The sequence below is a fragment of the Equus przewalskii genome, chromosome 25, assembly GCF_037783145.1.
Source record: "Equus przewalskii isolate Varuska chromosome 25, EquPr2, whole genome shotgun sequence".
Lineage (NCBI taxonomy): Eukaryota > Metazoa > Chordata > Mammalia > Perissodactyla > Equidae > Equus > Equus przewalskii.
The window spans coordinates 2,750,273-2,768,393 of NC_091855.1; positions in this window are offsets into that span (position 1 = coordinate 2,750,273).

Consider the following 18,121-nt stretch of genomic DNA (forward strand, 5'->3'; position numbering starts at 1 on the left):
CCATGCATATAAAAGTTATACTTACACAATACTGTAATCTCTTAAGTGTGCTATAGCATTATGCCTAAAACAACAATGTACATACCTTAATTTAAAACTACTTTATTGCAAAAAGTGCTAACCACCATGTAAGTCTTCAGCAAGTCATAATCTTTTTGCTGGCAGAGGGTCTTGCCTCTATGTTGATGGCTACTGACTGCTCAGGGTAGTGGTTGCTGAAGGTTGGGGTGGCTGTGGCAATTTCTTAAAATGAGACAACAATGAAGTTTGCTTTATCTATTGACTGTTCCTTTCACTAAGGATTTCTCTCTAGCATATGATGCTATCTGATAGCGTGTTACCCACAATAGAACTTCTTTCAAAATTGGGGTCAACCCTCTCAAACCCTGCTGCTGCTTTATCAACTAAGTTTATGTCATAGTCTAAATCCTTTCTTGTCATGTCAACAATCTTCACAGAATCATCACCAGGAGTAGATTCCATCTCAAGAAACCACTTTGTTGCTCATCCATAAGAAGTAACTCCTCATTCGTTAAAGTTTTTTCATGAGATTGCAGCAATTCGGTCCCATCTCCAGGCTCCACTGCTAATTCTAGTTCTCTTGCTGTTTCCACCACATCTGCAGTTACTTCCTCCACTGAAGTCTTGAACCTCTCAAAGTCATCCATGAGGGGTGGAATCAACTTCTTCCAAACTCCCATTAATGTTGGTATTTTGATTTCTTCCCATGAGTCATGAATGTTCTTAATGGCATCTGGAATGATGAATCCTTTCCACAAGATTTCAATTTACTTTGCTCATAGCCATCAGAGGAACCACTATCTGCGGCAGCTATAGTCTTATGAAATGTATATCTTAAATAATAAGTTTTGAAAGTCAAAATTATTCCTTCATCTATGGGCTGCAGCATGGATGTTGTGTTAGCAGGCATGAAAACGACATTAATCTTGTACATCTCCATCAGAGCTCTTGGATGACCAGGTGCCTTGTCAATGAGCAGTCATATTTTGAAAGGAATCTTTTTTTCTGAGCATAGGTCTCAATAGTGGGCTCTGTCATCCAGGCTTTGTTGCTCTGTTTATAGAACACAAGCAGAGTAGATTTAGCGTAATTCTTAAGGCCCCTAGGATTTTTGGAATGGTAAATGAGCACTGGCTTCAACTTAAAGTCACCAGCTGCATTAGCCCCTAACAAGAGAGTCAGCCTGTCCTTTGAAGCTTTGAAACCAGGTATTGACTTCTCCTCTCCAGCTATGAAGGTCCTAGATGAAGCATCTTCCAATATAAAGCTGTTTCATCTACATTGAAAATGTGTTGTTTAGTGTGGCCACCTTCATTAATGATCTTGGCTGGATCTCCTGGAGAACTTGCTGCAGCTTCTGCATCAGCACTTGCCGCTTCACCCTGTGCTGTTATGTTATGGAGACGGCTTCTTTCCTGAAACCTTGGGAACCAATCTCTGCTCGCCTTAGGCTTTTCTTCTGCAGCTTCCTCCTCCCTCAGCCTTCACAGAATTGAAGAGAATGAGGGCCTGGCTCTGGATTAGGCTTTGGCTTACGGGAAGGTTGTGGCTGGTTTGATCTTCTATCCAGACCACTAAAACTTTCTCCACATCAGCAATAAGGCTGTTTCACTTTCTTATCATTCGTGTGTTCACTGGAGTAGCACTTCTAATTTCTTTCAAGAACTTTCCCTTTGCATTTACAACTTGGCTAAGCATTTGGTCCAAGAGACCTAGCTTTTGGCCTATCTCAGCTTTCAACATGCCCTCCTCACTAAGCTTAATCATTTCTAGCATCTGATTTAAAGTGTGGGACATGTGACTCTTCCTTTCATTTGAACACTTCGAGGCCACTGTAGGGTTATGACTTGGCCTGATTTCAATATTGTTTTGTTCAGGGAAGGGAGAGAGATGGGGGTTTGCCGGTCGGTGGAGCAGGCAGAACACACACACCTATCGATTAAGTTCACCGTCTTACGTGGGCGTGGCTCTCGGCACCCCAAAACAATTACAGTAGTAACATCAAAGATCACTCACCACAGATCATCATAACAAATATAACATCACTGAAAAAGTTTGAAGTATTGCAAGAATTACCAAAACATGACACAGAGACACAAAGTGAGCAAATGCTGTTGAAAAAATGGTGCTGACAGAGCTGCGTGATGCAGAGCTGCCACAGTCCTTCAATTTCTCAAAAACACAGTATCTGCAAAGTGCAATAAAGCAAAGCGCGGTGAAACGAGGCGTGCCTGTGCGTGAGTGGCCTGCATCTGTGGCTCACGTGACACTTCTATGGGACAGCTCCGTGCCTGCACAAATGTTTCCCAAGCCTCAGGCAGCCCTGCAGCCCTCTGAGATTTTTGCTATTCCTGGTGGTATTACTATTGTGCGCTTAACATCAACTCATTTTTACTTAAAGTTCTTTTAAAAGAAAGCTGTACATCATGGGCTTAATATATTAACTCAAATCAACACATTAAATATAGAATTCTTAAAATACAAACTGCTTGTCTCTGGATGCACTTCTGAAATCACGTGGCGCTGTGGTATTGCAGGCCCGCCATGCACTGGGACACCCTGCCCGGGTCTGTAGGGGAGGAGTTTGGGGGCAGTTTCCCCAGTTGGTAGAACCATTCCTGAGCAGTGCTGCTCCTGGCCACCTAAGGACTGGCCACCGAGAGCTGTGGGCCCGGAAGCAGCAGGGAGCCAGAGTGTGGTCTGAGCTTCGGAGCAGGAATGGGGCTGCCTGCCGGAGGGGGACCCGACCAGACTGGACAGTGAGCATCTCAGTGGCAATCAGGCGGGCTGAGTATAAAGACCTTTCTCTGTTCCATACCCCCCAAAGCAGCCCCCAGCTCCCTGTTCTGGTGGTGCTCTCCAAGAAAAGAGCGCCCCACGTTGAGAAATAGGGGTTAAAGTCAGTTTAACTTTGATTTAGAAAAAGAATGTGCCCTTTGCCTCCAGGATTGTGGGATAAAATTCAGACCCCTGCTACAAGGTGTGATGATCCCCATATATAAATGAAGCTCACATGGCCTAAGGGACTCCCCCACAAGGTCACACGGGTGGCAAGTGACACCCAGCTGGCTCTAACACTGGAAGCCTCGTTGCTCCCATTTGCTCCCAGTTTGTAATATCATGGACATAACAGAGATGTGGTCCTGCCCTCTACACACTTGAAATCTAATTGAGACCCAAAATGTTTTCCCCTAGCATATGTGAGGAAAATATGAGAAAAAAATGTTCACTGGCAAACATATATCCAGTCTTCACAAACAGAATCTAAAGCCATGTCCAACATCCTTCTAGGTCCACAAAGAAATTTCCTGTTGTTTATTTCATTTTAATATTTTCCTCTGACCACAAAGAAATCATCATTTTGTAGCTATGGCGAAGAGTGCAGGCTGAAGTCTGATAGACCTGGATCCAAATCCTAACTCTGCCCTTTACTGTGTGACCAAGGGGGAAATACTTGACCTTTCTGGGCTGCAATTTCCTTACTTGAAGAATAGAAAGGTTGTTTTGAAAATGAGAAATAATGTATGCAAAGGACCTTGTAAATGTATCATAAGTAATGATTATTGATGATTATAGCAAATAATTGTTCTTTATTCTTTTTCCTCAAAATCTTCCATCAGTTTTAAAACAAAATAAGACCATGTTCTTCATCTTTCTAAGAAAAAAAAAAAGCCTAAATGGTGTCTGTGTGGCTGCACCCGTCTGTTCACTTACTTAGTGTCCCCATTTCCTGGGAATCAATATGATTATTTGCCCCTGGACATAGTTTCCCGGCAACACACATCTTGAACCAATTCAGGTGAATTTCCTCTGTCATTTATGGTCACCTGGCTCCTGCATCAAGTGGCTCTTTGCAACCTTCCATAAATATTAGGATCATGCCTGCTCAAGGGAAATGAGAAAATGTTATGTTTATACACTGTCTTTCTCTTGGATTTTACAATACTGAGCAAAGAGCCATCAGCTGAGGCCACCTCAATCTCTTTGAAGGCAGTTGGGTGGGTATTTCTGTGCCGTGCAAACAGAGCAGAACACATCTATTCTCAGGGTTTTCTGGCCTGAAGGAAAGGCAGCAATCCCCTAATGAATCCTCAACGACTATTGTTGATGATCAGGAGAGACCCAGGAAATAACCTGATTTTCCTGCACAAGGGTGTACCCTGATATTTTCTCTTTCTTTCCACCAAGAGCAGGCTAGTAAGTACCTTTAAGGCAAAACAACTGTCAAGTTACTGCCAAACCACTTAGCAAATAGCAAATGAATGTTCCATGTTTTAAGTGTAAATATTCTTCACTTTAAATTCCTTTTATCCTTCCAAGTGTGATTTTTTAAAAAAATTTATCTTGTTTGAATCCCTGCAGGCAGACATTGACTCTGATATCCATTAAGCAGGTTTCCGTGATTGCTAAACAAATATATATTTTTAAGTGATATACAGTTTTTTTATTTGAAAAACAATTATTTTTGATAAAATTAAAATCTCCCATTATCTCACCACAATGTTATCAATTTGCTGTATTTCTTTTGAACAGTTTTCCTACGTACAAATTGTTTTTATTTTACATTGTTCTATTTCACTGGCAACCTGCTTTTTCCTTTGACCACTATATTACATGAATTTTTCCATGTCACTACATCATTTTCATAGGTAGTTTTTTTTTTATTGCGTTAATGATAGGTTACAATCTTGTGAAATTTCAGTTGTCCACTATATTACATGAATTTTTCCATGTCACTACATCATTTTCGTAGGTAGTTTTTTTTTTATTGAGTTAATGATAGGTTACAATCTTGTGAAATTTCAGTTGTACATTAATGTTTGTCAGTCATGTTGTAGGTGCACCACTTCACCCTTTGTGCCCACCCCCACCCCACCTTTCCCCTGGTAGCCACTAAACTGTTCTTGGTCCATAATTTTAAATTGCTCATATGAGTGGAGTCATACACAAATTATCCTTCTCTCGCTGGCTTATTTCACTTAACATAATTCCTCATAGGTAGTTTTTAAAAAATGCCTTACTATACCGTTAATTTGATCTCATTAACAACAGAGTACTTCATCCTTGACTGTCACTCAAGGACAGTCCCTTTAAGATGACCTTCTTCAGGGCCTTCAGTTTGTACCAGGTATAGATAAGTAAATTACTCTGTGCTTTTCAGGTACTTTTCCTAATTCTGTACTTGGATAAAAATCTAAAGCACAGGGGTATTATAAGTGATGTACCTTGCATATGTTATTTAGCCTCTAAACTCAGCCTCTTTATCTGAAAAATGGGGACAATAGAACCCAGTACAAGATGTGAGATCCGTGCCTCTCACGTGCTATGCAGTCAATAAATGCTGTCGATAAATGAAGCGTATGTTTGAAACAAGATTCACTTCCAGTCTGAGTAAATGGAAAAGGAAGCATTGGACTTCTGCTGACAGGTGTCACATCAGGTTACGATCTTGTCCGACGTGCAGGGGCAGCCTCAAGAAATAAGCCGTGTATGGTCAATGGAAAATGGTATCTCCCGAGGTGGCGGCGCCGAGCCTGCCTTTGTCAGGCATTGCCAGCCTTTCTCTCGGGCAGAGTCGGACCGCGACACAGCGACCCAGCGGCTCTCCACACTGGCCAGCTCAGTGCCTCCAGGCAAGCCTCGCTGGCCTGCTCTCTCGGTTGTCAAGCAAGTCTTGAACTTCCACCCAGACAGCACAAGACGCTTTCCTGCGAAGAGCGGGACACGTTATTTTTCTTTAGCTTTCAAATGTCTAGATGTTGTTCCAAACAAATTTATGTAATGGCGCTCACGTTTGGAATTTACTGTAAGCTATTTTTGAAGATTCTGAAATACTTTTATGGAGAAGAGGAAGAAAAATATTAGATTTTTCAGTGATTCTTCTTTTAACTTTTAAAAAAAATAATTTTAGATTTAAAGAAAATTTACAAAAAAGTACAAAGAATTCCCATATACCCTTCAATGAGATCCCCTAAATGTTAACGTTTTACAAGGCTGTCTTCATCATTCTCTCTCTCACTGTTTCGAGGCCCTCAGCACTGTGTATGAGTCAACATGTTTGCTCTGCAGCCATTTCTGTCATGTGAACGGGGATGCCCTCTATGGTACGTACTTGTTTCCTGTAATTTACTATTTAGCCTGTGCTTTAAAACGTATACATATTTTGTTACATATATTAGTATATGTATATACACATACATACACATTTATATTTAATCAAAGTGATAACACATATGGTCAAAAAGTCAAAAAGAAAAGACGAGCTGATAACGGAGAGCCGCAGCCACAACCCCCGCTCTGCTCCTCAGAGGCAGCAGCTTCTAACCAACCCCTTTTGCTTTGGGTTCTTCCAGTGGCAACCTGCACGTCTCTAACAACGTGCTTCTACTGCCGTTTCTTACTAATCATCTTGGGACATTTAGTTTTAACGTCTTGCTATGAAAGACAGGAATTTAGCTCATTTACCCACTCTGTCCCACAGTGATGTCACTATTCTTAGTTTGTCCACAGGTCACCTCTCTACCTTCAGTCAACACACCTGTTTCAACTTCTGTTCCAGCCACCACAGAAAGCGACCTGATCTCCCGCCGTGTGAGCAGAGGATGCTAGCCTTCTAATTCCTTACCCTCTTCTCCTAAAGGCCATCAATGTATAACATTTTCATTCTGTTCTATAACCACCATTCAAATGTCTGTAACTTGTTTATGAGTTCATCTTAAAAAAATGCAAAACTGGGGGGGCCAGCCTAGTGGCGCAGTGGTTAAGTGCGCACGTTCTGCTTCAGTGGCCCGGAGTTCGCCGGTTCGGATCCCGGGTGCGGACATGGCACGGCTTGGCAAGCCATGCTGTGGTAGGTATGAATTAGAGGAAGATGGGCATGGATGTTAGCTCAGGGCCAGTCTTCCTCAGCAAAAAGAGGAGGATTGGCAGCAGTTAGCTCAGGGCTAATCTTCCTAAAAAAAATAAATAAAAGGAAAACCAGTAAGAGTTTACTTTTCCATGCAGCTGTGACCCTGGGTCACTGCAGAGCAAGCAGCCAGCTAGGACTCCTTCTGCACAGGGCCAGGGTCATACCCCCATCACTCAGGGCAGAACGTTTCCCGTGTCAGATTGAAACGGGATTCCACCACTCACCTCCACCAAGTCCCTTAACCCCATCCTCGGGTTTTTTCAAGTTCTCGCTACTGCTTGATCGTTGTCCTGCCCGCCGTGTTTTGTCTCTCTGGTTTACTCCTTCCTTCTCAGACTTTGTGAGCAGGCAGGAACCCCTGAAATGCCAGAATGTGCTGCTCTGGCTCTCCCTAGAAAATGTGCTCACTTTCTTTAGAGCAGCATTCCATTTTAATTAGTTACCAAGAATGAAACAAATTCACATTTCAGAGAAATTCTAGATTTCTGTCTTCTGTTGAAAAATTACAAGATTGGGTAACTCTGGATGGGAATTCTATGGCAGCGGGCTGTGGCACTAGCTCTCTTTCTTTGACTGTCTGGACCCTGTGGTAATGGGTTTTCAACACTTGAAGTACAGGGTTGTGCTTAGTATCCTTGGCTTCTGCCAGGTCTGAAGCCTCTCTCAGGTCCCACGGGGCACAGGCACCTTCCCGGGGCAGTGGCACCTCCTCATGTATTCTCTCTTGCTGCTCACTCCACATGTGGCCCACAGACCAGAACAGCCTCAGTGGCAGCACCTGGGAGCTTGTTAGAGCGGTAGAACCTCCTGACCCACCCTGGACCTACTGAATCATAATCTGCAGTTTAACCAGACTCCTTGGTGATTCGTAGGCCAAGGAAGACAAGAACTGGTCTATAGTTTCCTGCCTTGTTTCATTGGGCAGTCCCCCTTTTTTCGGTCTTCCTAAATTCATTGAATGCTCTCATGCACGGGTGTCCCTTACCCCTTTCACTTCATCATCAATTTTGTGAATTTACTTACTTCTTATTTTCATTTCATTTCCATTATTTAAAGGGATCTCTAGAGGCAAAAGAAAAAACGTTTCTGTGGTCCGTCATCCAGCAAGCAATCTAATTTCAGACTGTGTCTGAAAGCACTAGAGTGATAGGAAATTTCACCAGGCCTGGTTTTTGTTTTCTTGTTTCTGTTTCACGGCTCTCCTCCCAGGAGCACAGATGTGAGAGGGAACGGCGTGTCTATGGTTTTGATGGAACGTTCCTCCCGGGGGAGTCTCCTGATGCCCATGGGTTGCTTACACCTGGAGAACTCAGAGCTGCTGCTTCCTGGAAGGCTGGAGAAGCAACAAGCATTAAAAAAGCAAACTGGAAATTACAGTAAAGACAAAGGGAATGGGAGAGTTTCTCAGAGACGTGCAAAGCCATGTTTCTTTGTTGTTCTGGGTGTATTTTTATTTTTAGCATCACAACTGCTACTGTACATTTGTCCCAGCCAGTCATCCAAGTATTTGTGGAAATTAACTGCAATGTTATGAATGTTTCACAGATGGATGAACCAAAGCTGAGGAGAAAACAAACTGGTTCTGGTCTTTTCACCATTTTGGAAATCTGAGTTTTATCTGGCTAAAAATAAACATGTTTTTAGTCAAAAACTGTACCATGTAGAATTTTTTCCTGCCAGAAACTGAAAACCCAACTAAAAGTGGCTTAAACTGGTGGTTCTCAAAATCGGCTGCACGTTGGAATCCCCGGGAAGCCTGGCTCCCCCTGGTGAGATTGGGTTTCACTGGTCTGAAGTGTGGCCTAGGCATTGAGAGTGACTCTCATGTGTGGAGAGGGTTGAGTACAACTGGCTTAACGAATGCAGACATTTGTTGTCTCACACAAGCAGAAGTCTGGAATGGCATTGCAGGCACGGCTCGGGGGCTCGGCGACGTCAGCAAGGACCCAGGCTCTTCCTAACTTTCTGCTTAGTCATTCTCAGCATGTTGTCAGTGTCTCCACTCTCAGACACAGATGGCTGCTGCCACTTTGAGCATAAAGGATCCAAACAGTCAGGAAGACGAGGTCAAAACCACTTCCTCTTCTCACTTGTCTTTGTCAGCAAGGAAAACTTTCTTGGAATCCCTCCAGGAAACTTCTTATTTTATTGGCTAGAACATGGCCACCCATAGACCAATTGCTGGCAAAGAGGTATGGCTTAAATCAGTTATCTTGTTGCTGTTAACAAACAAAATGAGGGCTTCATTAAATTAAACAAAAAGAGGGGAATGGGTGTTAGGTGGGCAACCAACAGGTGTCTGTCTCTGTAACCTTGTTATCCAAAACAAATTAGCAATAACTCATCATTAACCTGCAATGTGCCATTAGGCTCCCTTGGACCAGATATTAGTTTTTTATTTTCTTTTTGGAGCAATTCTAACTATTGGTAAAGAGTATTATTCTGTGGCTTTGATTCTTTCTTAGAAATCTTCCAAAGAACAAAGAGAAAATTTACTTAAAAATAATTGAATAAAATTCATTCTGTCTTGGAGATTACCATATGGGTTCACTGACACTTTTATAAATCTAAAACACATTATGAGATCTTACTGATTTTATTTTTCTGTCTTCAGGTTGTGCTATTTCATCATTTAAGGAATTCTTTTATCATACTCTTCGATTTTTCCCAGATATATTTAAAAAAAGAGTTAAATTACAGGAAACTGGAAAAATAATGGAATCTCCTAAAAGGATGATGCAATGGTAAAGAAAAAATGGCTATCCTTTGTTTTCTTATTGCATTGCCCAAAGTATTGCGTTGTTTTTCAAGAAGGTATAAAAGTATCAGACTGGAGGAAGTATCATTACAGTTGGCTTTAAGATTTCACAGAACAAACGGAGAATTCAGAAGTTTTCATTTTCCATCCGCAGTGGCAAAGAGAATTGACTGAGGAAGTTGTTTCAAAATTATTAGATGAATCAGAAGATAAATGCAAAGAGACACATAGCACTCTAGATTCTAAGAATGACAGCAGAATTGATCGTACAAATGAAATCTCAAATTATGAGTTTTCACATGGTGATATTGTAGACGAATTTTCTCAAACTCAAGAATCAATAAGTGACCTATGTATTTCTAAGGACAAAAAGGAAATGTGGTGTTTTCATCCAGTTAGTCACTCATTGCATGTCATCACGCAATTTTTTGTGACAAGAACCTGGACTGTTGTTTTGCTAAAAGGATATATGATGGTATCCTTGAATCTTTTTTTGTTGTTTCTGCACCAATATTTATTTAAAACGAAGATGTTTGCTATATTTGAATTCTTGTTAACATTTCCAATAAACTCTTACTATCCCTTTATTCTTCTGTGAATTAATCACAAAATGGCTTCAAAATGGTGATGAATATTTTTCTTAGTATATTGACAAAGATCACTCAGATTACCCAGTTGTGGGTTCAGAATCCTTTATCAGTGTCAACAAGAGAAACATATGATTCCCTTGCTTAGGAGAGGCACTGTGCCAGTCTCTGAAGATATAAAAAAGCACGTCTGCTCTTGAAGAGTTTCTAATCCTGTTGGGAGTCAGGAATATAAATTCTCTCCCATTAGCTACAAATACCTCATTAGGGGTTTTCATTGCCAGTTGTGAGATATCCTCAGCTATTTTTCCCCCCAGCTTCCCCCAACGTTAACTTCTTACATAACTATAGTAGACTATCAAAACCAAGAAATTGACATTGGAATGATCCGTACAATTTATTCAGATTTTACCAGTAAGACTTATTTGTGTGTATGTGTATAACTCCGTGCAATTTTATCACATGTACAGCCTTGTGAAACCATCACGCTGATCAAGACACTCACCTGTACTGTCACCACAAGACTTGCTCGTCACCCCCGTACAGCCATATCCCTCCCCTCCCCGTCTTTAACCCTGGCAACGCTAATCTCTTCTCCATCACCATAATTATCTTATTTCATGAATGTTATATAAATGGAATCATGCAGTGGAATGGAATCAGTTGGTGCATGTATCAATAGCTTGTTCTTTTTATTGCTGAGTAGTTTTCCGTGGTTCGAATGTATCATAGTTTGTTTAACCTTTTAGCCATTGCAGACACTGGGTAGTTTCCAGTTGGGGACTATTAAGAATAAAGCTGCTATGAACAATCATGTACAAGTTCCTGCGTGAAAATAAGTTTTCATTTCTTTGGGATAAGTGCCTAAGAGGCCAACTGCTGGTCGTATAGTAAGTCCATTTTAGTTTTGAAAGAAAATGCCAACTATTTTCTAGAGTGGCTATACCATTTTGTATTCCCACGAGCAATATATGAGTGATCCAGTTTCTCTGCATCCTCCCTTGCATTTGGTGCTGTCACTATTTTTCATTTTAGCTGTTCTGATAGGTATGTAGTGATAGCTCCTTGTAGTTTTAATTTGCATTTCTCTAATGGCTACTCATATTGAACATCTTTTCACGTGTCTATTTGCCATCTGTACGTCTGCTTAGTGAAATGTCTATCTTCTGTTCATTTTCTATTGGATTATATTCTTTGGTTTGTTTTTAATGTTAGGTTTAAGAGTTCTTTATATATTCTAGATATGCCCAGCTACTATTTTTAATCAGTTGCTATAACATTTAATTTGAGAGACAAGTGATGTCATGAAGAGTCTCTATCTCATTGAACCACATTCATACTCCTCCCTCTTTAGAAGAACCATCTGTATCAATTCCAATCCAGCTGTCCTGGAGAGGAACACTTTGAGGAGGCCAGGATTCAACCCTGGGCAAAACATTTTATTCGTCATTCATCTCCCCCACACTAGTCTTTAACAATTTGAGTGCCAGCTCTTCATAATTCTTTCTCTAGAGTTTTTATCAGAGCCACAAAAGCAGCTGAGATAATGGTGACGTGACAATTTTGGTTTGTTTTTAATTTTCCCCTACGTTTCCACTTTCACTAGATGGGTTTCCTCTGCTCCTTCATTTCTCCACTTCCCCCCAGCTTGAGCCTCCCCCGCTATGGCTACGGCCTTCGCTGCCACATGCCTGTGCAGCTCAGTTCCTCAGACTAACTCATTCTGCTTCTGTGTCCAAACTCCAAATTTTGGGGAGAGAGATTGGACCGCCGAGTAGTGGGGTCAGTTACACACTTCTAGCGCAGCTATGGCCTGGGGAAGTGATGGCAAGTGACATATGGCTGTCCTTCTGGGGATGTGGCCTATAAGGTTCTCCCAGGAGGTCTGAGCAGAAAATTACCGTCATCTTTATTACAAGGACCATAGGGAACAGAAGGTCAGAGAGGTTGAGTGGTTACCAGAGCCACATAGCTCCAGTAGCAGAGGCAGGATAAAAACCCTAAGTCTGTCAGCCTCCAAAGTTCGTACTGTATTGACGATGCCAATCACCCCACCAGCATGGTTTCTGCCCTGGGAAACCTGGGTGTCTGAGGAGATCAATAAGTATCCACAATGACAGCAGAGACACAAAAATTCCAACAGAGAAATATACCAGGAGAATACAGAAGACAGAGATCTACTCAATGAAATAGACTTCACAATTAAAAGAACAATAGCATTTTTCTCTTTTTAAACAAGTTTTGCAGCGGTTTAAATTTATTCTTCCATTATCGTTCTCCTCCTGAAAGTACTTCAGTATGTTTACGAGCACTTGGGTGCACAGGTCAGTGAAACACAAAGTAAATTCCACAAAGTGACAGAAAAAAAATGGAACGGCCCAAATCCCTTTGAACAAGATACACGCTTTTATGCAAGAACACTTTAATTTTGTCCTTTAACCAGCATTAACTGACTTTCTAATGTTAAACCAACCCTGTACTCTTAGGGGTAAGTCAGTGGGGTAACTGATGGCGCCTTTTTTGTACATTGTTAGATCTGAACTACTAAAATGCTTACTTAAGAGTTTTCATCCCAGTCCATGAACGAGACTGGTTTATAATTTTCCTTCTTGAATTAACCGTGTCAGGTTTCGATATCAAAATAATGACAGCTGCTGTACTCAATAATTTGCACAAGATTGGACATTTGACTTAACTGTTGATAGAACCTCTCTCTAAATTCATCTAGCCTGGTGCTTTCTTTTTGAGAATTTTAAATATAGACTAATTTTAATAAATTGGTTATAGACTATTCAGATTTTCTATTTTTTCAAGTCAGTTTCTTCCATACCAACTTCATAGAGAAATAATCCACATACGTTCACCCACTTAACCTGTACAATTCAGGGGTTTTTAATAAATTCACAGAGCTGTGCAACCACTGCCGCTATCTAATCCAGAACATTTTCATCACTCCAGAAAGAAACCCTGTACTCATTAGCAGTCACCGACCCTTTCCTCTTAACCCCCGAGTCCTAGGCAACCACCAATCTACTTTCTGTCTCTATGGATCTGCCTATTCTGGACATTTCACATAAATGGAATCATATAATATATGGTCTTTGTGACTGGCTTCTTTCACTTGCCATAAAGTTTTCTTGGTTCAGCCATGTTGTAACATGTATCAGTACTTCATTTATTTTTATTACCAACCAAATAATATTTCATTGTATGGATATACCACCTTTTGTTTATCCATTCATCACTTGATGGACATTTGGGTTGTTTCTACTTTTCGGCTATTATAAATAATGGTGCTCTGAACACTCATGAACAATTTTTTGTGTGGACATACTTTTTTTACTCTTGGGTTTGTATCTAGTCGTGGAAATGCTGGGTCATATAATAAATCTATGTTTAACATTTTTTCCTTAAAGATTGGCACTTGAGCTAACATCGGCTGCCAATGTTTTTTTCTTCTTCTTCTTCTCCCCAAAGCCCCCCAGTACACAGTTGTGTACTCCAGTTGTAGGTCCTTCTGGTTGTGCTATGTGGGATGCCGCCTCAGCATGGCCTGATGGGCGGTGCCAGGCCTGAGCCCAGAATCCGAACTTGTGAAACTCTGGGCCACCTAAGCAGAGCGCGTGAACTTAACCACTTGGCCACAGGGTTAACCTACCAGCAATATCTGAGGGTTCCAATTTCTCTACATTCTCACCAACATTTTGTTATTGTCCATCTTTTTTTTTCATTATAGCAATCCTACTGAGTCTGAGTGCTATCTCTTTGTGGTTTTCATTGCATTTTCCTAATGGCTAAAGATATTGAGCACCTTTTCATGTACTTATTGGCCATCTGGACATCATTTTTGGAAAAATGTCTATTTAAGTTCTTTGCCCATTTTCATATTTGTTTTTTTAAAGATTTTATTTTTCCTTTTTTTCCCCAAAGCTCCCCAGTACATAGTTGTATATTTTAGTTGTGGGTCCTTCCAGTTGTGGCATGTGGGATGCCACTTCAGCATGGCCTGATGAGCGGTGCCATGTCCGCGCCCAGGATTCGAACCAGTGAAACCCTGGGCGGCTGAAGCAGAGCGAGTGAACTTCACCACTCGGCCACGGGGCTGGCCCCTGCCCATTTTTAAATTGGGTTATTTGTCCTTTTATTTATTTATTTTTTTGAGGAATCTTAGCCCTGAGCTAACTACTGCCAATCCTCCTCTTTTTGCTGAGGAAGACTGGCCCTGAGCTAACATCCATGCCCATCTTCCTCTACTTTATACGTGGGATGCCTACCACAGCATGGCTTTTGCCAAGCCTGCCATGTCCTCACCTGGGATCCGAACCATCGAACCCCAGGCTGCTGAGAAGCGGAACATGCGAACTTAATCGTTGTGCCACCGGGGTGGCCCCCGTCCTTTCATTTTTGAGTTGTAAGAGTTGTTTATATATTCTAGACACAAGCCGCTTATCAGACATACGATTTGGAGAACATTTTTCCCATTGTGTGGCTTATCTTTTATCACTTTCTGAACGGTATTCTTTGAAGCACACACAAAAATTAATTTTGATGATACTGACTTCATCTACTTTTTCTTCCGTTGCTTGTGCTTCTGGTATTGTATCTAAAAAACCATTGCTTAATCCAAGGTCACCAAGATTTACACCTATGTTTTCTTCCATGAATCTTACAGTTTTAGCTCTTATCTTTAGGTCTTGAGCCATCTGGGATTAATTTTTTTATATGGTGTGAGATAGGGGTCCAAGTTCATTCTTGTGCATGTATCCAACTGTCTCAGCACCAGTTGTGAAAAGACTGTCTTTTCCCCATTGAATTGTCCTGGCAACCCTGTCAAAAATCAACTGACTATAAATGTGAGAGTTTATTTCTGAACTCTCAGTTCCACTCCATTTATCTGTAGGTCTATTCTCACGCCAGTACCACTATCTTAATTATTATAGCTCCGTAGTAAGTTTTGAAATTGGAGTGTGGATCCTCCAACTTGTTCTTCTTTTTCAAGATTGTTTTGGCTATTCTGGGACCTTTGAATTTCCCTATGAATTTTAGGATCAGCTTGTCATTCTCTGCAGAGAAGCCAGCTGGGGTTTCAGTAGGGACTGTATTGAATGCGCAGATCAGTTTGGGTAGGGTCGCCATCTCAACAATAGTAAGTCTTCTGGTTCATAAACATGGGATGGCTTTCCATTTATTTAGGTCTTCTTTTATGTCTTTCAACAATATTTTGTAGTTCGAAGTCTAAGTTTTGCACCTATTTTGTTAAATTTATTCCTCAGCATTTTAGTCTTTTTGATGTCATCGGTTTTTATAAGCTCTGCTTTTATAGGTACTTGTTCATCAAAATTTTCCAATTTATTTTCATAAAGTTATTTATAATAGTCTTAAGTTAGTCAGTGTTCAAGCAGAGAAAGAGAACCAGTAGGAGATATATATCAAGAGATTTGTTGCAAGGAATTGATTCATATGATTGTAGAAGCTGGAAATCTCAGGCACCAGCAAAAGCTGCTTTCCACAGGTGTCATTTCTTCTTCTCCCTCAGGGAAGCCTCAGTTCTGCTCTTAGAGCCTTTCAACTAATTGAATCAGGCCCACACAGATTATCTAGGATAATCTCACTTATTTAAAGTCAACTGATTATAGACTTTAACACAATCTATAAAATACCTTCATAGCAACACAGACGTTAGTGATTGACTGAATAACTGGCTACTGTAGCCTAGCCAGTGGACACATAAAACTGATCATCATAAGCCTCTTATCTTTTTAAAATCTGTACCACTTGTAGTTAATAAATTCCTTTTCATTCCTAATATCATTTATTTGTGCTTTTTTCTTTTTATCCTGATTAATCTTGCCAGATATTTTTCTAATTTATTAGTCTTTCAAAGAACCAACTTTTGGCTTTCTGATTCCATCAAGTTTATTTTCTATTCCATCAATTTCAGAGTAGGTATCAACCACAGGACCACTACCAGCAAAAGGCCACACTGTAAGTTTTAGGTTTGAGTTGATTTTTCCTTCTTTCTTATACCTCTGTGGAGCACAAATTTGGACTGCACACCTTTGTGGTAAAAAAAAAAACATGCACAGAAAAAAGCCTAATGACATACACAAAATGTTAACAGCAGTTAGCTCTGGGTGTTAGGATTGGGGTGATGTTCTTTTTCATTCTTCCCTGTACTAAAAAGCATGTACTTCTAATAAATGCAATGCAAGACATTTTTTTTTAAAGACTGGCACCTGAGCTAACAACTGTTGCCAACCTTTTTTTTTTTCCTGCTTTTTCTCCCCAAATCCCCCCAGTACATAGTTGTGTATTTCAGTTGTGGGTCCTTCTAGTTGTGGCATGTGGGACACCGTCTGAATGTGGCCTGATGAGCAGTGCCATGTTCGCGCCCAGGATCCAAACCCTGGACCGCCAAGGTAGAGTGTGCGAACTTAACCACTAGGACACGGGGCCGGCCCCAATGCAGGATTCTTAATTGATCCTAGATTGCGGGGTGGCGGGGGGGGGGGGGGGGGGGAGGGGCGAGGCTAAAGGGCACCTGTGGGAAATTTTTAACATGAATATATGTTAGGCAATAACATTCTTCTGTTAAATTTCTTTGGTATAATAACATCGTGGTTATGTAGAAGAATGCCTTTATTCTTAGGGGACACGTTGAAGTATTGATGGTTGAAGTGTCATGATGCATATTTCAAATGGTCCAGGAAGTACCCTGTTTATAAAGCATATATGGCAAAATGTCAACACTAAGTCCATCTAGATAAAGGATATTAAGTGTGTTCACTGTCCTATTTGAAATTTTCTGTAGGTTTGAAAATTTTCAAAATAAAAACTTGGGGAAAAATCATATAATTCTATAATAAAACAATTAGAAAACAAAAAGGCCTATAAAACAACCAGTCACTGATTAAGATGCTTTCTGTATGGATGGGCACCATCCTTTTGTCTAAAGGGATCTGTTCCACGTTAGTGACAGCGGCTCACCAAAGGCTGCTGCACCGACAGGAGAGGCTGTGACGACAGTCTCCAGATTGGCAGGCATAGGCCCGCACTCACTCACTTGCTCTCTGGAATAATCAGATGACACCCTTTTGATGAGAGCAAAGCTATAAAATAAGCTCCGCTTTGAGAAGTTTTTGCCATTGGAGAACAAAATTAAGCATAAGACAATTTTCTGCAGTACATAAGAAACTCAGAATAGGCAATACTATTGGTCTCATGATGGTGTTAATATATTAATTTCTTTCCATTTCCATTTTCCTACCATTAAGTCCCAATTCTTTGAAAAAAATTTTTAAAAAAGAGGTTTAATCTTAGACAGCAAACGAATAAGGATAATGTTTCTTGGTTTCAAAGTTCTCATTTGTAAGTTAACCCAGGTCAATAAAAACCCCTCCTTAAACCAAATAAAAGTAGGGGATTAAAAAAACCCTTTGTAAACTTTTTTATTATCAGATTCCTATGGATCTGAAATATAACACTCAAAAATTACATCCCTAAGTATTATATACTAAAGTATTGATACATGTAAGTACGATATCCTTAAGTATTATACACTAAACAATAAGCAAGTTGAGGAAATAAATAAACTTACATCAGGATCTTAAAATCAAAATTAATTCATACAGTATTCAGAATCAAACCTAATGACAAAGCAAGATGAAATAGCCAATAGCATAAGAATAATATATAAAACATTGAAATAAAATATTACTATGTGTGGGCTGGCCTGGTGGTGCAGCGGTCAAGTGCGCACGTTCTGCTTTGGTGGCCTGGGCTTCACCGGTTTGGATCCCGAGTGCAGACATGGCACCGCTTGGCACACCATGCTATGGTAGGCAT